Here is a 23,358-nt window from a genome sequence, read left to right on the forward strand (position 1 = left end):
TATAGCCCAAACCTACCTCTTCTAGCCACATCTGTTAATTACAGTTACCATCTGGTTAATCCATTTAAATGTATTAATGTGCTGATTGGTTTAAGGTTCTCAAAACCCAATCATTTCACCTCTAAACTTTCTTGCATTGTCTCATAAGTGACCTTTGGGGGAAAACCTCATTTCTAAAGCATAACAGAACCTAATACTAACATTCATATATGAACGAACAGTTGACCCTCAAAAACTTGCAGTCTATGAAAGGAGATAAGACAATGAGATGCGACAACATTTCTTTAATCAAAGATGCTCTCAATGAAGGTTTGAGGAGATGAAAATTCTATTACCTCTTTCAGGGTTTCATTGTACTTTTCCTTAAATATTTTAAAGTTGATTCAATCATCGCTTTTGGGAGATATTACTTGGCAACCTTTAATCTCCTTGATGGTTTGGATATGAGGTGTCTCCCCAAAGCTCATGTGTGAGAAAATATGGGGACATTTAGAGGTAAAATTATTGGGTTATGTGAATTGCAACATATTTGGTGGACTAATCTATTTGATGGATAATAACTTGAATGGAATAATGGGTAGTGGCTGTAGGTAGATAAGGTATGGTAGAAGGAAATAGATTACTGGGTGCATGTCCTAGGAGATTATATTATATTATCTCTGCTCCTTGCACTCAAGCTCTCTCTTCTTCCTGGCTGCAATATAATGAGCTGATTTCCTCCACAATGCCCTTCAGCCATGATGTTCTGCCTCACTTGGGCCCAGAGCAATGGGAGTCAGCCAACCACACACTGAACTTCTGAAACAAGGATCCAAAACAAACTATTTCTTATCTAAGTTATTCTTGTTTGGTCTTTCAGTCACAGGAATGAAAACTAACCCAACCCCCTATTATGTGTAAAATGGTTTATCTATATATTCTCAGGGATCTTTCTGTATAGTAATAATCATAATAATCCATTTTATGTCTTCAAAATATATTTTGAATACAGAAATTATTTGCTCCCACATGAGGGCATAACCTCCTGGAAGAGAGGATCATTATCTTTGAATATCTATGTTCCAAACTCTGAAGAAAGTAACAATGTATTTTAATTAAATGAACAAATGAATTAATATCATTTAGATGCTTATAAATGTGTCATCTTTTATGGGACATGATTATTTTTTATTATTCAGCTTTATTTAATTGTGATAATACTTATTATTATATTAAATAAAATAAATTAAAAATCCAGTTTGAACTGAAAATTTAGAAATATATATGAGTTAATTTTCTGTCTCCTATTCCTTTTATTTTCCTTGATGCATAGAACAGGACCCAGAGTAGTATTCCATTTGCTTAAATGATAGATTAAATAATTAATTATTGTCATAAATAACAAATGCTGGTTGTCAAGTTATAACTTTAAGCAACCTCTGTCATTCAAAATTCACTTAAACTATAGTCCTAGGATAGTGTAATCATAGAGGAACAGAGAAGTTACCTGAATTGCCACTGTATTCTGGGCAATTATTTCTATTTAGGAATAATCAACTTCCTAGTCTAGCTGAAGCAAACCAAGACTTAAAAAGAAATTGCTATCACTAGAGAAAGAAATGACATTCTCAGGGCTCTGGTGTGTGAATCCACCTGTTGTACCTTCAGGAACAAAGGAAAGAATACTGTGCTACCCCTACTGCTTGGTGTAGGAGTGGATATTTGGAAATCAGCATCTACATGTAACTTCTTTCCTACATGTAACAGTATCTGTTGTTTTAACTAGAAGAATAGGAATGTTAAAAAGAAATTCTTCCCTACAGTCATATAATTTTATATTCATCCTCTTTGTAACCAGAGGACCCAATTCTATATTCAGACAATAAAAGATATTATGCGGAGTTGGGTCAGTGGTGTTTTCGGTTCCATAATCCATGAGAAACCAAATATTTTTTGAATAAAAGATTATAAAAAATTTAATACCACCCATGAAACCTTGCTCTTTCTTCCTTTCTTTCTATCTCTCTCTTTTTGTGTGTGTGTGTGTGTATGTTACTGGGAATTGAACCCATCACCTATGCATGCTAGGAAAGTGTTCAACCACTGACCTATATCCCTAACCTTGTTTTTCTATTTTTCTTTTCTTTCATTCTTCTTTTCCACATTTTAAACACAGGGTCTTTCTAATTTTTCCAAGTTGGTTTCAAACCTGCAATTCTCCATCTTCATTCTCCTGAGTGATTGGGATTACAGGCATGTGCCACTGTTCATAATTCTTGGCATATAATTTGATGAGAAGAATCTATTTAACATATAGCTACTATGGATATTTTTTAATTGCTCTCACTAGCATTTATTTTACTTTTATCTAGTTTCTCCACTCTTTTTTACTCTTATCTAATTCTAAATTAATCTTCAAGTGGAAACTTTTCATGCAAATTACTAGTTCAAAAACTTACAATTTAGTCAAACAAAAATAAAAGGTCTACGGTCATTCTTTGATCAATTATAACACATTTATTCTTCTTTTATTAAACAAGCACTTGATAAATATCTGTAATTAACTTCTATAGTATTAAGCATTACTCCTTAGGCCCCAGAAATGTTAAGATGAATAAAGCATGGAGCTACATGTCAGGAGCTGACAGTAGAATAATCAAGACATATAGTTATTTCATATTATCTGCAGTGGTTATGTTCTGTAGTGCTTCCATGCACACTAAGTTAAAAAGTACTGAACTATTGCTTCTAAGAAAAGTATGGGGTCAGATTTCTGCAAGCTCCCAGACATGAATTCTCAATGTTCATTCTCTTTAAAATCACTTAATTTTGTATGCTTGATTTTTTAACTTTGAACTCATGGTAAGCACACGATAAATTGTTGAAATGCAATTTATTTAGCATATATATTTTCTCTTTAAAGTACATCAGAGCTTTCTTATGATTAGGAACACTAGATAGCACTTTAGCATTATGCCTTGGGCAGTCATTTTAAACAAGAATATCATGAATAAGAAGCACATAAATGTAAAATATGTGAAACAAAGAAAACTAGAGAAAGGACACATTTGTTTACAGAATAAAAGCTGAAGCAAGATGTCAGCTTTCAGCTGGAAAAGTTAAACTGAAAATCTTTTTTGCCACCCTGTGCATGTCAGAAAAAGACCATGAGTATTGAGTTTGGTGTTGCAAATGCATCTATATTTGCAAATATAGAATTTACAAATAGTGAGGACTAACTGTATGTAAGTGGAAGGAAAAAAAAGTATAACATGATTAAAAGGGAATGACCTAAGCATATGAACACATAAGGAAACTAGTCAACTGTGCTCGTGGGACTTGAAGGACATTCTACAGAACAAGTGATGGATTAAACAGTATTTATAGTGTTCTGTCAAGTAGGCAAAACCTCCCCTCAAGGAAAATAACATGAGATGATGATGATAGCATAGAGTGGCATTATATATTCAGAGAAATGCAAGTAGCTTGGTAACCCTGGAGTCTGAAACTCAAAGTAGAAATGTTAAAAAATTTAAAAAAAAATGTGAGAAGAAGGTAATAACAGCCAGATGATGAAGAATCTTATGTCCAGCTTAATTTTTTGGAGCAATTTTTTTAAATGTTAAGAGATCATTAGAAGTATCAAGTTAGGGTATGGCACAAATAAGGTATGTACTTCAGAATGATAATCATTTGCAAAAGGTGATATTCCAGAATTTCATGTTTGTTTTTTATGTTTCTTTCTGATCTAAATATATTTACTATTTTCCTCATCACTTTTCTTACTTCACAGGATCAATTTTTATTTTCCAAGTTGCTAATAATATATTTTTTTTCTATAGAAATAATGGTGTCCCTCAAAAGCTCATATGTTGAATTCCTAACTTGCAATGATAATTCATAATGTAACTGTATTTGGACATAGGGCCTTGAAAGAAGTAATTTCATTAGAATGAAGTTTTTAGGGTGGACTTGATCCAATCTGATTTAAGTCCTTATAATGGGGGGGGAGATATGACATAGAATATCAGGGTCATTCGCCTACAAAGGAAGACATAGTGGCTAGTCAACTGTGCTCCTGGGACTTGAAGGACATGGCTCTATGAAAGAATGAGAGAGAGAACTCAAAAGTATTGAATCAGCTAAGGCATTGGTTTGGATTTCTAGCCTTCATAACTGGGAAAAGTACATTTTCTCTTATTTAAGTTGCCTTGTCTGTGTCATTTTGTGATAGCATACCTACCAAGCTAAAATACCCTTGTTATAATTTAGATCTGGAATATCCCCCAAAGCCTCCTGATTTCAAGGCTTAGTTCCCAGATAGTGGCCCTATTGGGAAGCAGTGGCAACTTTGGGAGAGTGAAGAGTGGCTGGAGGAAGTAGGTTACTAGGAGCTTTCCCTTAAAGGTCATATCGGGAGCCCAGAACCTTCCTCTATCTCTTTGCTTCTGGGCTACCATTAGACAAGCATATTTTCACAGTTTAGCAATTGTGAATTGTGCTGCTATAAACATTGATGTGGCTATGTCCCTGCAGTATGCTGTTTTTAAGTCCTTTGGGTATACACGGAGGAGTGGGATAACTGGGCCAAATGGTAGTTCCATTCCCAGTTTTTCAAGGAATCTCCATACTGCTTTCCATACTGGCTGCACCAGTTTTCAGTCCCACCAGCAGTGTATGAGTGTGCCTTTTTCCTCACATCCTCACTAACACTTATTATTGTTTGTCTTCATACTAGCTGCCATTCTGCTTAGAGTGAGATGAAATCTTAGATTTGATTTACATTTCTCTAATTGCTAGAGATGATGAACATTTTTTCATATATTTGTTGATTGATCATATATCCTCTTCTGAGAAGTGTCTGTTTAGGTCTTGGCCCATTTATTGATTGGGTTATTTGTTTTTTTGTTGCTTAGCTTTTTGAGTTCTTTATATACCCTAGTGATTAGTGCTCTATCTGATGTGTGAGGGGTAAAGATTTGCTCTCAAGATGTAGGCTCTCTATTCACCCCACAGATTGTTTCTTTTGCTGAGAAGAAGCTTTTTAGTTTGAGTATATTCCATTTATTGATTCTTTATTTTAATTCTTGTGCCATAGGACTTTTATTAAGGAAGTTGGGGCCTACTCCCACATGATGGAGATTAGGGCCTACTTTTTCTTCTATTAAACTCAGTGTCTCTGATTGTACTCCTAAGTCCTTGATCCATGTTGAGTTGAGTTTTGTGCATGGTGAGAGATAGGGGTTTAATTTCATTTTGTTGCATGTGGATTTCCAGTTTTGCCAGCACCATTTATTGAAGAGGCTATCTTTCCTCCATTGCATGTTCTTGGCACCTTTTTCTCCAATGCATGTTCTTAGCGCCTAATATAAGATAATTATAGTTTTGTGGGTTAGTCTCTGTATCCTCTATTCTGTACCATTGGTCTACTAGTTTGTTTTGGTGAAATACCATGCTATTTTTGTTATTATTGCTGTGCAGTATAGTTTAAGGTCTGGTATATTGAAACAGCCACAACAATGTTTATAGCAGCACAATTTCCAATCGCTAAACTGGAACCAATCTAGATGATCTTCAATAGATGAATGGATTAAAAAAATGTAGCATAAATAAACAATGGAATATTACTCAGCAATAAAAGAGAATAAAATCATGGCATTTGCAGGTAAATGAATGAAGTTAGAGAAAATACTGCAAAGTGAAGTTAGCCAATCCCAAAAAAACAAATGCCAAATGTTGTCTTTGATAGAAGGAGGCTGATTCATAGTGGGATAGGGAGTGGGAGCATTGGAGGAATAGACGAACTCTAGAGGGTTTGGAGGGTAAAGGAGGTGGTATGGGGTAACTAATGATGGTGGAATGTGATGATCATTACTTTCCAAAGTATGTGTATGAGACAGCAATTTGTGTGAATATACTATGTATACACCAGAGATATGAAAAATTGCACTCTATATGTCTAATAAGAATTGTAATGAATTCTGCTGTCATATATAAATTTTAAAAATTACATTAAAATAAAAGACAAACATCTGTCATGACTTTCTGCCATGATGTTCTGCCTCACAATGAAACTAAGTGAATGCAGACTGAACTTGGAAAAAAAGATGAGTCAAAAATAAACCTCTCCTTTGCAACTTTAAATCGATTTCCTCAGGTATATTTAGATAGCCAATGAAAAGCTGACTAACACAATTTTTTGTCAATAATTTTTTGCTTGTTGTCACATGTCTTTTTAGTACTCATTATTTATTCATTTATTAACAATCTGAACCTCTCCTATTTTGCAAAACAATCTCAAGTACAAGGTCTTTATCTTATCATATCTCTATGTTTTTGTAGTACTTACTTCAATATCCTGTGAGTAGTGACAAATACTTAAAGAATTGTTATATCCTTCAAAAGGTTTTTTGTATTCTGTTCAAATAATTTTGTATATTTTAGCAAAATAATTATTTTACCTTATTTAAAGAGTAACTTTAAGAAAAATATTCTATTAATATCCGACCAATGACATTCTTAGAAGAATTATGAGGCTGAACTTGAAGCTAATGGGTCCAGCAATGGTACAGTAGCCATTTTCTTTCTTTTCCAAAAGAAAGTTTTCACTAATCCCATGTCCTATTCCTAACTTTTATGAGTTTCCCTTTTAATAGGCCTGTGCTCAGTAGTCGACAATACTGAACTTTCTCTATAACAACATTTTCTTACCTACAACATTCACCAAACTGTATTCATTCTAACTTAATATATATTATCTCTTTGGTGGTGGAAAGTAATACACTATTTACTGTGTGACACTAAGCTGTAGTACTTGCTTGTTGTGTAATAGGTGTTGAATGAGTCACTAAATGAGACAGCAATATATACAAACAGCTTTAGTGCTTAGTGTTAATCTCTGATTTCTGTATGGAAAGAAACAACTAAAAACACTTTCTTAAAAAATACTTTAGAAGTTCTGCAACTATACATTTCAGTAATCAGTGTTATTTGAATAAAATGTCTGTTGATTTTGAATCATTTCATTTTAAGATGGTCTCATTTACTAATGTATAATAAATGGGTAATATAAAAGAAAGTTAAAAGTTGGATAGATGCCTCTGAGAATTGAGGTATGTATTGTATTCAAGAAATATGATATGCTTTTCAAAGAAATCTCTCTTTGGAATTTTCCGTAAGTGACCTGGCAGCAATTATTTTACCTGATACATGCTGTTTAGAGTATTTCTGTGACATGACCTGTTACAATTGAAGAAGCCACGTTACAGAGGCACTTATCATCACAACTGTCATGTTTTCCTTTTTGCCTGGGATTTTAAATCTCATCACCAATACAGCCCAGGAATCCCAGCGTGGCTCATGTCCTGTGTTCTGTGCAATGTTCCTCTGACATTCTGAGCAAGATCAATCAATCAATTTCTTCCACCAGGAACTGAGTGGTCATGACATCACCACCAAGCTTAGCCCTGTTCTAGAAAACCAATTGAGCTTGACCAAAATGAGCAGCAATTTATTTTCAACCCGGGAGTCTCAGTCTCTACAGGGTTTTAAATATCAGATACTACAGCTGATATGAGTCCAAGAGTGCCTATACAAAGGTATGAGGAGAAGGGTAAAGGAAGATCAATGCACTCATTTTCAATAAATCACTTGATTAATTCAGGTGGGATTCTGCAGATGTAAATAGAAGGAAAAGGGGATCATTATTTGTATTTAAAAGTGCAAAAGAAAAATCTAATTTAAAACTAAGGTTTAGGAAGACTCTCCAATAAAAGAATAGATATAGAGATAGCAGTAAAAATTTTGTGATCAGAAAAATCCTTTGGTACATCTGGCACTCATTCATTTCAGAGAACTCCACATTTCTGAACAAACTCTGGAAGCAATATTCAGTTCATTTTATACTATCAGTAATTCATTTAAAAGGGACTTGTTTTTCAAGGTGTTAATAAAGAAATCTATGTCTATTTTTCTAAGCACTTGTTTTTTTTACACCTATAGTATCAATATGAGCTAATGAAACCCTTTCTTGCTGTGGTTTTTGGTTATATATATGCAATTGGAACAGCTCTCAGCACATATAGTTATATTACTTGGGCTTAATAGCTTCCTCAGGCAAAATAATAATTTGTATGAATATTAAATTTTCTAAGAAAATTTTTGAAACAGGCACATACTACTTATAATGCTTTATAATTTCTACATTTTTTTCTTAGAACAATATATATAAACCAGTGTCTCTGAGTAGATAAAAAAAGTCCTAAATACTTGATTACAGAGATATATGAAGGTTCCTGAACTTAACTATTTGCAGTTTTTCAGCATTAATTTAAAATAATGTGTTTAATGTCAATTCTGTGTATCACAAAGTGCTTGGTCATTTAAATGGAGAAAATATTGCACAAATTATAAAATAGATTGAAATGACAAGTGCATCATAAGTGCTAGGTAGTCAGGACAGAAATAGTGTGATATGAAAAGGTAAAGAAAATTTGTGAAATGTGAATATGATTTTGAAGAACATCTTTTAGTATTTGTGGAACAAAGTTTGTAGCATATTGCACAGTGTGGTAATGTATGAACAAGGAAATCAGTTGCAGCAACTATCATTGGTTTTTTATGAATGTTTTTAGAATTCCATAATCAGTGTTTCCCAAAGACATAGCTGGAACAAATCTCTTGGGAAGGCTGCTAAAAGCAACAATTTTGAATTTTAACCTAGACCCTTTTGGAGTGGATCTAAGTAATCCATGGTGGTTATCAGACACAAAACAGTTTCAGAGATTCTATTCATGGGTAAAGCCTGCTGGAACTTGAAACTCATGAATCCTGTTGCCAGCACATCCCAGTGATAGTGGTGCTCCCTTTCCAAACACAAAGGAAAATGACAAGTATAGGAACACCATTTCTTTCTTGGGGAAAGACATCATATTTCATTGATAAAAGAAGAAAGTTGGAAACTATCTGACCTCCCTTTGAATCCTGAGGGCAAGTTGACTCTGCTCTCTAAGTTTTGTTGTTTTGTTTTGTGTATTGGCTTTTCCTTGCTGTGATCAAAATACTTTACAAGAACAACTTAGAGGAAAACATGTTTTCTTTTTTTTGGGGGGGGGGTTATAGCTTCAGGGTTTCAGTCCATGGTCAGCTGACTCCAATGCTCTGGGCCCATGATGAGGCAGAACATCATGGTGGAAGGGCAGGTTGGAGGAAAGCTGCTCAGTTATTGCAGTCAGGAATCAGAGAAAGAAAGGAAGGAGGCAAGAATAGGTATACCTCAGGCTATGCCTCCATTGACCTACTTCCTTCATCCACATCCACCTGCCTACAGTTATCACCGAAGAGTCCATTTCAAATTATTAATCTATCAAATCGATTCATCCACTGATGAGGTTAAAACTGTCGTAATGTAATCTTCCACTCTGAACATTCCTGCATCTTGTAACACATAAGCCTTTCAGAGAACATTAAAAATAAAAGACATAAATTATGTTTAGTTTTAACTCTTTCCATTAGGTTGCATGTTTTGAAGGCAGAGAGTGTGTCTGTTTATAGTATTCTTGACACCTAACTCAATAAATCACTGTTTTTGTAAAAAGAAGGTGAAGTTTTTTATTATAAGATTAAATAATGCTATTATCTGTAGATTTATAGAAAAATACTAAAAATAATGTAGTTAATTGTCCAGTTTTAAAGCATCCATCATTCATTCTATAAGCATTTATTTAGACTTTCTCTACCCAACCCAAATCCTCGGGATAGAAGGATAAATAAGACAGATTCCTTAGCCTCAAACATCTCACCGTTTTGTGGAAAGAAAGACAACTAAGTGGAGAATTATATTAAAATGTGATTCAGAAAGGAGCATGAGATAACATAAAAGAAACTTTGGAGTCAGATGGACTGTGACAGGACATAGAGAAGACTTCTCTGAGAACAAGACATGATATCAACATTATTTTCCTAGAGCTCCTTTAACAAATTAGTAAAAAGTGGCTTGAAACTATGAAATTTGTCCCCTCAGTTCAGGAGGCCAGAAGTCCATGCTCAAGAATCAGCAAGGCTGTGTTCCTTCACAAGGCTCTAGGGAAAAGTCTCCTTTGCTTCTTCTGGGATTTCGGGACCTCTCAGCAATTTATGGCTTTTCTTGATTGATGATTTTGTCATTCTTATATCTGCCTATATCTTCATGTATGTATCTACCCTATGTGTATCTCTGTATGTCCTTTCTTTTTCTTATAATGATAAGAGTTTTAGATTTATATCACACCCCTCCAATTCACTATGATCTAAATTTTCTAATTCTAAATGAGGTCATATGTTGAAGTTCTCAGTGGACATAGTTTTTTTTTTTTTTTTTTTTTGAGACACTACATGAAAGATGATCTGCCCAAGAGGGCAGTATTGTCAGCTGCATTGACCTCAGTAGCCCAGCCACTTTAGAGACTTTGTCACTTCAGAATCACTACTTTCAACACAGAAAATCAAGGCAGAAAACCGATTTTCCCTTTTGAGTTTACTGTCTATCTTTTTGCAGCTTCTGGATGCTGCAGCTGCACCAGCCCATTCTGGAAATCAGATGTCAGCTCTAGTGTGAATACTGATAACCTCTTCAACCTGGATGCATCACTGAACCAGAGCAATCATTTTACCTTTCAGATACATGGGTCCTTCCTTACAGATGCGGAGGTACTGGTGGTAATTCTTCTCCAGGATAGAAGTTACTCAGTTTTGGTTTAAGAGACAGAGGACTTTTCTTAGCATCAGCTAATATGTTTATGTCTGTGCCTCTTCAAAACCAGGAAGAAGATTAATGTCTGTCTGCCCTTTTGACTCTTACAGTAGCATTTGTCAGAAGAGGAGTTGAAGGCAGACTTGATGAAGGTGAATAGAGAAGGATGGTGTCTATTAAGAAATGATAGAAGGAAGCTTTTGTGCTTCAGTTGCTCTCTTTACTTCCATTCTAACTCCATCCTTCCAGTAGAAGCAGCTATTCTTTTTCTTTCCTATCTCTAGAAAATGATCCAGAAAAGATGTTCATTTATTTTCCAGGTTCAACAGCATTGAAGACCTTACTGTTCATTAAATAAACCCCACAAACTTTTGAAGATTTAATCCACATTTTTTTCCTGAAATTATTGAGGTTTTCTACAACTTTTAATTAAATCATTAAGTACATCAAAATATCACCTAGATCATTCTGTAAAAATAGTATTTTCTTATTGACTTTACTCTGCCAGTTAATGGCATCCTTACAGGTAAAATGACTTTTGATTTTTGTAGTCACCTATTCCACTGGAGGCAAACGGCATGAGCACTGGGAGACATGTATAGGCTACAGCATCTTGGAGCAGAGAACAAACACCCTCTCTGCATTTTTTAATCAAATGATCTACATATTTTAATCTAATCCACATTATCTTCATTTAGACAGGCATATTTGCATTCTCGATTTTTCAATAACCATGGGCTAACCAAGCAAGGGATAGTAAAAGACAGAAATTGCATTTGCTTATGGAAGAGCTATTGTGCGGGCAGTAAATAACAGCTAGTTTATCTGAATATAAAGCAGGATTAAATCAACCAACTTGGTAAAACAGAATTTTAAGTGGAACATTCTTCAAGTGATATACTAAAATTACTTCTAACAAGAGTGTTGTACTAATTTATTTTTTAAATGAATATCATCAGAGCCTCATATTTGGATGAATTTTGGATCAGGTTCTTACTGAACATTTAAAACAACTATTTGATATGAAAATGTTGGAAATTGACAAACATTTCATCTTTTACTAAAAATCAATTAGACTTCTTTGAAAAAAAAATATTTTAAATGCGACTACATAAAAACAAAACAAACAAACAACAACAAAACAAACAAACAAACAGGAATTGGCAGTGATCCCAGCCTGGGATGGTGGAGAATGGTATGCTGGCATGATGGCTTGGGGTTTAAGCAGTGGGTCTTGTCTGAGATGGACGGCCAAATTCCTATGATGACTACGTCATTTACTGCCTGTTTATAAGAATTCTCCAGCATGGATTCATCCTTATGAGACTTCCACAATGAATTGACCCAATTTCTAACTGACTTTCACACTGAAGAAACATCCTGGACTCAGTTTGGATTTACTATCAGAAGAGAAAAGGCCTCCCAACTAGGTATCTTCATTTCTAAGGTGATTCCTGATTCAGATGCACACCGAGAAATATTTGAAGAAAGGACCAAGTTCTAGCCATGAATGTTGTAGACATCTAAGATATCGAGCAAAGCAAGGCTGTTGAGATCCTAAAGGCTGCCCCCCAAATCAGTGTGTGTGTGCTTATTTACCTGCAAATGTCATCACCAAAAAGAGAGGACTGTGCACTAGAGCATTGCAGCTCATGACCCTCCATGTGGAATCTGTCAAGACCAGCTCGCTAGACCCCAGGGAAGCCATTTAGGAAGTTCTAATCTGAGCCCCTCCCCAGCATAGTAGGGTAGGAAAGGTGGGAGAAAGTAACCAGCTGTGCTACCCCAACTGTACTATACTTTCAGTTCCCTAGTTTTCTAGGCAAGCTTCATTCCCTGAAAGAAAAGGGATGATAACGTCTAGGTATAACCTAGCCTATGAGGAACCCTGCTAGAATGGCAACTGACATGTACAAGTTACCATGGGCTTAGCACTTACACATCATTTTATTTATAGAAATCAGTTAGAAAATATTGGAAACATTCCATCTGATTTCCTGGCCATTTTATTCTATCCTTGTGCTATCAAAAATCTCATACATGTTGGAGACTCCAATGAGATGCTTTTGCCCCTTCTTTCTCCTATCCTCTTCCCCAAAATACAAACTATAATACTGAAAAATAAAACAAACAAACAAGCAAACTGCTGAACCAATAATTATAAGCAAGATTTGAAGAATATTGGCATGGTTTTTATTACAAAAATGTAGGTATAAAAACAGTTGTTAAGGGTATAAACTAAGTGTGAAATGTTACATTTTCTGGAAAATAAAGTGTTTAGAATTTTGCAATATCTTTTAGTATTATATAAGGGAACACTTTCTCTTTTACAAGATTTGAGAAAGAGTTCTTTGTTTTTGTAAATGTAAATATTATAATTCATTTTTATGGTGATCATATTTATGAAGTTATTTCATTATATGTGAATTTTAGTTTAACAACATTACATACCTTCATACACACATATCATGTCTGTATGGCCATTTGAACTCTCTGTTAATTTTTACTTTAATGCTAACATTATACGTGCACACACACACACACAATTTTCAAGAGAGTCCCAAGTGATTCAAAATCAAGATTATAGTCATTCTTAACTCACTAGCTAATAAGCCTGTGAGATCCTTCGGCTTGAATCTAAGCTTCATATTTTGGGAAGTATTATAGCACTTAAAACCACGGTTTCTGGCTTTGAGAGAATAATACTATAATAAGTTAATGATTATTAACATATTGATTAATAAATCTGCTATTTATTAAATAGTTTACATTTGTCTATGTTTGATTTTCTCATCTGAAAGTAAAGAGAATTAGTGTCCATCTCTAAGGTTTGCTATGATAATGAAACTAGCAAATGCCTACATACATATAGGGCTTTGAAGAATACCTCACATAAATACTCATGACTTTTAAAGGTTCTTATTATCTATGCATGCATATGACATTGTGTCTCTGAGTTGTTGAGATAATTAAATAAAATAGTCTACATGTAAAATCCCTTGTGGACTTTAAAATAATACACATTTTAATTCATCATTAAGTGACTGGGAAGTAGGTTTCCCCTCTCTCTCTGCTGCTCTCTGACCATATAAGCTATAAAAACCTTATGTTATTAATGCTTTGGAGCTGCTTTGAGGGTTTCCATGAAATCAGTTTGCAGAAAGTAAATTATTATAAATGTAATTTTTTCTTATTATCCACATCTAAAGTTTATGTAGTTGTATTTTTTAATTCACACTATAATATTTTCAGATCTGACATTATTTTTAAAAAGAGAAAATAGAATTTGAGGCATCAGAAAGTTGTTCAATGTTATTCAAGCATTTTGTAACATAGCTGGAAATCAATTAATGTTTTCCAAGTTCAAGGTCAAGAGTCTGCACTTTTAGAAAGAAAAATCTTGTCACTGTTATATTTAAAGCAAGTTGGCCAATTGAAGGTTCTTTCCAGCAACACACTTGCAGTTCTAGAGCCAGAACACAAGTGCTGACAGGATCCATTCGTACCAGACCTGATGAAAAAAAAAACGATTTCTAGGACTGCAGAAGTGTTGCTGAAAGCTGTCACTGCCACCTGATTTGTCTAATGGATCCTTGATGATTATTTAACTCCTGGCGTGAATAATATTTCAATAAGGTTCCAGTGAAAATCAAATCTGTGTTCAGTTGCCAACCCGCCCTAAACATTACACTTCTATTGTATCTGTGTTTTCTTTCCACATTTATAGTACTCACACCTCCACACCATTCTTCCCTGCCCACACACATGTTCTTTATAAGTTGGGACAAATCGTTTTTTAGAGAATGAAGCATGTATAAATAAATATGCAAGAATAATCCTGTTTACTACATTTTTTCCTCAGTCATACTATTATATTGGTTAATAAGTGTTTCCTCCTGCAGGTTGTCAGAGGATGATATTAAAACATAATTCAGGCTATTTTCAGATTGAAATCTATTGTTCTACTGAGCATAGTTTTTTTTTTTTTTTTTTTTTTTTTTTACTGAATGAAAGCAAAGTGACTGTGTGAGAAAGTCAGATATGTTTATTACTATACAGAATCAGTTAAATTTCTCCTTGTAACTAGAAATAACATTCAAAAGTCAGTCTTAGAATGTATGGGTTTATCTTACTAAAGATAATGTAAATGTTTGATTTAATTATGTGAGTGACAGCATAGCTTACTGTTAAATCAATCAAAAAATAAACAGCAAAAATGAATTTTCCTTTATACTGTGGTTACAATCTTTTGGAAAATGTTTATCCCTAAACTGAAACTTCAGGCTTTCATAGGTCATTTAATCATCAACTCATTTGCACTTACTTGATACCATTTGGAGGGTTTCTGAAAAAAATGGAGAGGAAAAGTTTCTGGGGAGGTTGAACTTTTTTTTTTTTCTTTTGCTGTCAGTGACGTATTTCTTAGGCATTTAGCTTCAGATTATAGATGTATTAGGCAGCCTTAGGTATTAACTAGCACCCATCTCTTTATGTCCTAAAGTCTTAGCTGTCAAATGTAAGCCGAGGTTTAGAGGGAGACCAAATTAGTGATCTTTGCCTGAAGGAGGGTGGTTTTAAAACAATGATAGAATGTTAGATTTATCAGAGTTCTGTATTTCATTTCATATGCTGTATTATAGACTTTCTTATGCTCTTCAGTGACAAAGTACAGTTACATCTGTGCTAATCCATAGATGATTAATCTGATTGTTTTCCCAAGGCTGTAGTATAATAATATACTGGATAAAGACACCCTGGGAATGTATTGACAAAGCAAGAGTAGTGCAGTTTTTGTTTGTTTTTAATGTCTCCATGCACTTCTATATTTTGAGGGAAAATTATAATAATATATGACAGCATTTTGTTCTGCTGGTCATTTCCACAGTTCCATTAGAAAATGACAATCAATCTGACACTATTGGAGTTAGAGACAGATAGCACAAGTTAAGATTTCAGTTCCTCAGATACAACCCCACTTCAGACATGGGAATCACAAATACTTTTGACCAACTGATTATGAACTAGAGTTCTGGCAGCCCCCTCTTCAAGTTTGATTTACTTGCTGGGATCATTTTTGGAACTCAGGGAGACACTTGAACTTGCTGGTTTATTATATTAATAAAGGATTTGATAAAAGATACAAATGAACAGCCACATGAAAGAAACCTATAGTAAGGATCGGAAACCTACAGCAGAATCTCTTGTCCTCAGGAGATTCTGTCCCCATGAAGTTGGGTAGACCTCTTCATCTTACATGGTCATGTTCCTCATTTCAGAAGCTCTCAGAACCTTGTAATCTGGGTTTTTTATGGAGGCTTCATCATGTAGGTCGATTGATTACTAACTCTTCAGCCCCTTTGCCCTCTCTGGGGAATGGACATTAGTGCTGAAAGTCCCAAGGCTCAAGACCTCCTAGAGTCTTTCTGATGGCCAGCAGTCTTCCAGGAGAACATCTGAAGAGTACTTCATTAGAACAGAACCCATGCTGATCATCCAGAACATTACAAGGTGTCAGGAACCTGGGTCACACAACGAATATTGTAATATGAGTTTCCCCTAGGGCCCTCATGTAGCCACAGAGGTTTTAGGATCTGTGTGGCAGGAACCAGAGGCAGAGACAGATGTTTGTATTTATTATTTCCCAATTTAATGTGTTGGCAGAGGTTTACATAGTAGTCTTTTATACTTCTTTATTTTTAATTACTGTAAAGTTGGTAGTTATTTTCTGAATTTCACTCTTTCAACTACTAAATATAGTTCTTTCTCTCTCACTCTTATTTTTTGTCATTGTGTTGAATTTTCAAAGCACCAGTTGTTCAGTTTTGTTCATTCTCTTTATCCTTTTTCTGTTCTCTACTTTATCCCCCTGACATTCTTATTATTTTCTTATGACTACTTTGCTGTTAATTATCTCTTCTTCTCCAAGTTTCTTATGGTGAAAGATAAGATTATTGATTGATAGCATTTTCATTATCAGAAATATTTTCAATTGTAAATTTTCCTTTAAACACTGATTTAGTTGCATACCACAAATTTTAATATGTTTTACTTTAGTTTTCACTAAATTGGAACATTTTCTAATTTGTTCTGCAATTTCTTCTTTCACCCGTTAGTTTCTTAGGACAATGTTTTTTATTTCAGATATGTATACATTTTCATGTTTTATTTTATTATTGATTTCTAACTTAATTCCATGTGGTCAGAGTTCATGCTTCATATTGTTTTAGTCCTTTTGCACTTATTGAATTTGATTTATTTGCCAGCATATGAAATATTCTGAAGGGGTGTTTCATGTGTAAGAGAGAGTGTCAGGAACAATGACTGAATTATGGATTTTGAAACTCTCCTGGGACAGAGATGATGCCCCTCTGAGGTACTCTCAGTTCAAAGGTGCTCACTGATATAGCCCAGTTGCTATGGTGATGCCCTGTTTAGTAGGGGCTTCTGTGCCTGTCATAGAGCTATTCTGCTTGAATTTCAGATGCCAACTGCTTGGGGGTATAATGTTATTGGTGCAATCTGATAATTTTAATTGAGCTGCTCATACTCATGACCATGGTTCCACTTGCTTTGAAGAAACTTTTTCACAATAACCCTTTTAATAATAAAACTTATAAAATAAATATGCTGAGCTTGCTCATGGTCAAATTTCCTCCATCAGAGTTTGGCTAAACCAATAAGCCCTGTTTTTTCTCTATTCATGTGTCTGTTTGTCTTTTCTCTATTCTTGTGTCTGTTTGTCTTTTCCTCCTCTCCTCATCTACTGGTTTGGCTATTCCTGAATAAATTGTTGTGCAGGTTGCAACAAGGGAAGAACGCGCTTCTTACTTTTGTTGACAACAGTGTACTATAGATGTCTCTTATGCTCGTTGGCTTACAGTATTGTTTGAGTGTTCTATATTCTTTATAACCATCTGTCTTGTTGTTCTACTCATTATTGAGAGCAGAGTAGTCTTCAGTAATCACCATTACATTACCTATGCCTCCTTTCAATTTTGTCATCTTTGCCTGTAGCGACTTTTTTGTTTGTTTATTTATTCAATTTTGTTTCATTTTAGTATAATCACCCTGAATCTTTCATGGTTGCTATTTGCATACTATCATGCTATATTTTGGTCCACTTTTTAAAGAAAAGGAAAGATTTATTGTGGTTCAGAGTTTCAGGGACTCAGTCCATAACTGGCCAACTCCATTTTTCTGGGACCCAGGTGACGTAGAGTATAGTGGTGGAAGGGCATGGTGAATGAAAGGTGCTTAGAGACAGAGACAGAGACACAATATAATCCATCCTTTCATTTTCTATGTGTATCTTTGTATCTTAAGTGTCTTATGTTGTTCTATAGACAGAATATATGTTGATCTTAGGCTGTTTTCAATATGATAATTTCAGCTTTTTTGATCAAATTTTTCAATCACAATGTATCCATCAAATGAATAGCATACATAAAGAGATAGAAATCACTTTTTTTCTACAAAGTGCAAAATGGATATTCTTGAGTAGAAAAAAATGAATGCAATTACCAAGATAACAAGTTTACTGGATAGGCTCACCAAAAATTTTGAGCTAAGAACTGTAGAGATTATGAAATCTGGAACAGAAGGGGAAAAAGAATGAAGATGAATGAAGAGATTCAAAGATTTAGGGAAACAAGACACCACTAAGTACACCAATATATTTTTGAACATAATTATAGTATCTGCTTTTAAGTCTTTGTCTGCTAAATAGAATATTTGGAATCCTTTACAGGCCGTTTTTATGTTCTGTTTTTGCCTGTGCATGAATCATATATTTTTTTAAATGTCTTAAAACTTTTTTTTTGTTAGAAACTAGACATTTAGATAAATGCACTGCAGCAATTCTGAAGACTGACACCTTCCTGCTTCTCCCATTTCCAGCCACTTGCCATTCCACAGATGACAAAGCCTTGGCCACACGCTTCCTGAGTGCTCAGTCTGGTCTGTTGCAGTTGGTACCAAAGCCAGTTCCTATTGTCCACCAACTGCCAGCTGATTGATAAATCATTTTTCAATAATGACCCAGGGCCTAAATTCTTACATTCAGTTAAAGTGTACCCTTTTAATAGTATTGTCAGTTTTCAATTACTCTGACACTAGAGGGCTCTTCTGAGTCTCTTTCCCTTGTTCTTCTCTCTGTTAAATTACTTGCCCGACTACCATTTGATTATGATTGTGAATTTCATGCTACTACAACTTCCTCTGCTGATCACCACCATGTCTCTATCAGCTTCAACAACACCCTCCAGAGTGAGTTTTTCTCATACTCTGTACCAAATAAAGTTGTCCCTGTAGGCTGAACTGTGGAGAGCCTTGTGTTTCTGGCTTGCTTCTCTCCCTAGGCAATATTTCTGGGCCACTGCACTGGACTGGGTTTGGGAGAGCTGCCTGCTTCTCAGTTTTATCCATGCTCTATGGGAGGGGCTCCATGTGAAGAGAGAAGCCTCTGATCTCCCTAGCTTGCCTCTTCTGTGCAACGCCTGTTCCAGAGTAGGGCAGGGTGGGAACTCGGTGTTCTTGGCCTGTTGCACTCAGGTGTAAAGCTTCTGTTCAGTGGAGGTATGGCAGAACAGCCTCTTAAATACCACAGACTTCATTATTCTTACCAAGATTTACTAGAATTTCATAAATAGATTTCCCTTTGTTTGCTGCATGCCTTTAGGGTAATTTCCAGAGATTTTAAATAGTTGCGTGGTGTGCTTATTAAAATAATTTTCAGCAGTAAATGTTTATTTCACTGGGGAGAGACTGCTGTACAATTCATACCCCTACTCTACCTCTTTTGCTTGTTACCAAAGTCATTTCCAAAATATTTCAGTTTATGTCTCTTTTTCTTAAGGGCATTTCTAAATTTAGACACAGTACATAATGTAAGTGTGTAATTAAAATATTTCTTTGTTTTCATGAAAAAGGTTTAAGAGACAAAATAACACATTAAATAAAATTACCTCACTATCTCTCTTCTCCAAATCAAAATAACATCTTTGGGGAAAACTCTTAAACATATGAATAGGAAAAATACAATTTACTAATATTTTAAAATAAACATGTGTTCCATCAAGAGAGGATTGTCTGTATTCAAATTTTTCATGAAATGTCATTTTCTGTTTTAAATAATGCTTAATGATTGAATATGGTTTGAATTTTTCTTCCAAAGAATTATATGCTGGAAACTTGGTCCCAAGTGTGGTGATACTGAGCTGGAGGGACTTTTAAAAGGTGGGGTCTGGAGACAGTTTATTAGGTCTTTGGAATCACCACTCTCAGAAGGAATTAATGTTGTTCTTGAGAGACCCTGGTATGGGCCCGTGATAGTTGTTATAAAAAGAATAAACCTAGTTCCTGAATTTCTTCCTTTCTCACCATCTCATCTCTTCTGTATGTACTTCGACACATGAACTAAGTGAACTTCTTTAGTTGTGAAGCACTTACCCAGATTCAATTACTTCGTCATGGCAACAGATAATTGACTAATACATATGATACATATTTAAAAGCTCTTGAGATGTAAGAACTGAAAGTTATTAATCTTTATTTTAATTTTCTCAAGTAGATAAAGAACATTGTATCAAAACTTGCAGTGCATACTATCAGTATCCTGTCAGTTTATACTCTACAACTTCACGGGTCAATTTCTCCACCCACATGTAGATGCTTCTCTTTGCCCAAGAATTTTGGTCTTCCTTTAAATTAATTCATTTGCCATCATTTGGTTTCATTCAATTTTTTGAACACTAGTAAATCCTTCTTATAGGTTGATGTCAAAGTGAAGTCTAAAAGTCTTGTCATATCTGTTTCCCATATTTAAAGTGAGCAAGAAAATTCCACATTTTACTTGAAATAAGTAATAATTTTCTTCCTAAAATAAGTACTTTTTGTTGGAAAAAAGTTTTTAGAGACTTAAACTTTCGTATTAAGGTTGAGTTAAAGGGTTTTATTGCTTCCAGGAAAAAAACAAAACAAAACAAAACAAAAAATAAAAAAAAAACATGAAAATCTACTATTTCACATGGGGAAAAGAAAGAAAGACTAAAAGACACATCTATCACAATATCTGTGTGATTTTCTGCACATAGTAAGTTGGTAACTAAATCTTTGCTCCATTTTTTATAAAAAATGGAGAAGGGAAGGTAAAGATAAAATAGTATGGTAAAGATAAAATTATATTCTGTGCATGTATGATTATGTCAAAATGAACTCACTAGTATGTATAACTACAATGCATTAATATAAATATTAAAAAAGAAAAACATTGAATCTAACAGAACACTGTTAATGTTTATATTTTTTTTTCATTATTGATACATTATTTACTGGGGACTGGGAATATAGCTCAATTGGTAGAGTGCCTCACATGCACAAGGCCTGCATTCAATCCCCAGCACCACACAAACATACACAAAAAAATTCTATAGTGCAATCAAATGAACATTCAAGTAGGTGCACATACATTTATAAAAACATGGTTTCTTTTGTTAAAGGGGGAAAAAGGGGGTACAACAAAGCCAGATAAATTGGAAGAGTAAAAGCAACATCAAAAAGGAAAAAAAATATAATAAATAATAAGTGACAGATTGTTTATTGAAAATTTATCCTGCAAATGAAGTATACATAGCTGAGTTTAAGAGCAGAAACAAATTATGAACTAAAATGTGAGGATTTAAAAGATAATTTGAGTTTTTCAACTGAAATTTCCCTTTTAATTGGAAGAGACCCTTAAACACGTTAAATGTAGCACACTTTTCAGTCTCGAATGATTTTTGTCTCCAACACACTGACAAGGAGGATAACTGAATTGCCTGAATGCAGGTCCACGGAAATAGAGCAGACATCTGACATCTGATTTGATTTTGAATGAGGAGAGATCTATTTAATAAACCCAGGAAGTCTCATGAAATTATGGGTCTCAAAAGATGTATGCAAATAAATTAACTCAACAATTTCAGTTTTGGAGCATGCTAATATCTGTTAGTTACCATTGGCAAAGACATTTTGGAAGGGGACCTTGGTAGAATGTGTGTATGACAAAGTGCAGCAGCAGCAGTATAACAACTTGAGCATGGGAAAGTTACTTTGCTTAGACAAAAAGACATGAAAATCCAAAACCAAAACAAATAAGAAGTGAAATGATAGTCCATTTGGGAATTTGAACTTTCCTTTACATGTTCTAAGCATGTGTGTGGAGGGAGGATTTTCTTGCTATGAAGCAAAAGTAAAGCAGACTCTTTCCCATAGCAGATCACAGTCTACAAATGCTTCTTAATCCACCTTTCACATTGACTGATAACCTCTACTCTCTGAAAACTTAAACAAAAAATAAAGTTAAGCAGCCCATTTTTTAAAAGTCCCCTTCAGGTTCTCAGAATGTTCACTACCCTCAGCTCAGTTTTCTGCAGTAGCATATAATTAGATGGAATTTTCAAGTTTTGAATGACAATATCATATTAAATTCAAAAAGGAAAACTGTCAGCAAAATGTAGAGCGTTCATTTTATGAATTCAAGGTCCTTGATTTGAATGAACTGATTTATGAAATGCCAGCAAAAGGGAGGCAGATGAAACAATTGCAAAATACTGATGAATTTTACCATTTGGAGAATTTTTAATGCTAGCTAAGAAAAAATTTGGAAAGCTAATATACTCTAAAGGAGAAAACTATTGAAGATTTTTCAAGCAGGCAGAATGCCAGATAGTTTGAGTCAGTTTTCAAAGCGCTACCTTCAGGTTTTATTTAAATTGAAATAAAGCCTGTTGCCTTAGCTTTAAATGGCACAATGAAATGCACTGCTTCTTGCTCAATTTCTACATTAGTTCTATGATCCTGTCTAGTGATATACTTTTGCGATATATGTGCCATAATGTTTTTACATAGCTTTTCAAAAGTTATTGTTAAAACTGTTTATTCAGCTAAAAAGTAAAATAAATGAATAAATACATAAATGACTAAATAAATAAATAACACCAGTAGCTTCACAGTTCATTTGCCAGAAGTAGTTCAGTTGGGAAGTGAAACATCTGGGAATAAAATGGATGTATGATAGAAATTAGTTGACCTCATCAGGGTCATCTGAACTTATTCTTTTAAATGGCACATTTTTTTTTTTTTTGCCCCAGAATAATCAGTATCTTTTCCCTCCAATTCATTTCTTAATGTTTTCACAGATAGGCCCTTAGAGACCCTTAAACTAGTTGAGCAGATTTACATTTTGAGAACATTTCTCAAATTTCTTATATTCAATCACTTTTATATTCTGCTTAATGATGGGTCTTGAATCTAAGTCATTACTGCCTTTTAGACAAATATTTTCTCTCTCTCTCTCTCTCTCTCTCTCTCTCTCTCTCTCTCTGTGTGTGTGTGTGTGTGTGTGTGTGTGTGTGTGTACTGGTGATTAAACTCAATGGGCACTCCACCACTGAGCAACTTCTCCAGCCCCTTTCTTAAATTTTTATTTTGAGACAGGATTTTACTAATTTGACAAGGCTGTTCTCAAACTTGAAATCTTCCTGCCTCAGCCTCCAGAGTAGCTAGGATTACAAGCATGCACCATAGTGACTGGCAGAAATATTATTGTCACAATATGTAACTATCCATTTCCTTGAAAATTTACCTTCCATCTCAGTGTTTTTGCTAATTCC

At 34.5% G+C, this 23,358-nt stretch overlaps 1 pseudogene; it reads left to right on the plus strand.

Moving 5' to 3' along the window:
• Window positions 1–209: 209 nt before the first annotated feature.
• LOC143404436 (PDZ domain-containing protein 11 pseudogene) lies at window positions 210–12,347 on the plus strand (annotated as a pseudogene).
• Window positions 12,348–23,358: the final 11,011 nt, after the last annotated feature.

Source organism: Callospermophilus lateralis, chromosome 7, assembly GCF_048772815.1.
Source record: "Callospermophilus lateralis isolate mCalLat2 chromosome 7, mCalLat2.hap1, whole genome shotgun sequence".
Lineage (NCBI taxonomy): Eukaryota > Metazoa > Chordata > Mammalia > Rodentia > Sciuridae > Callospermophilus > Callospermophilus lateralis.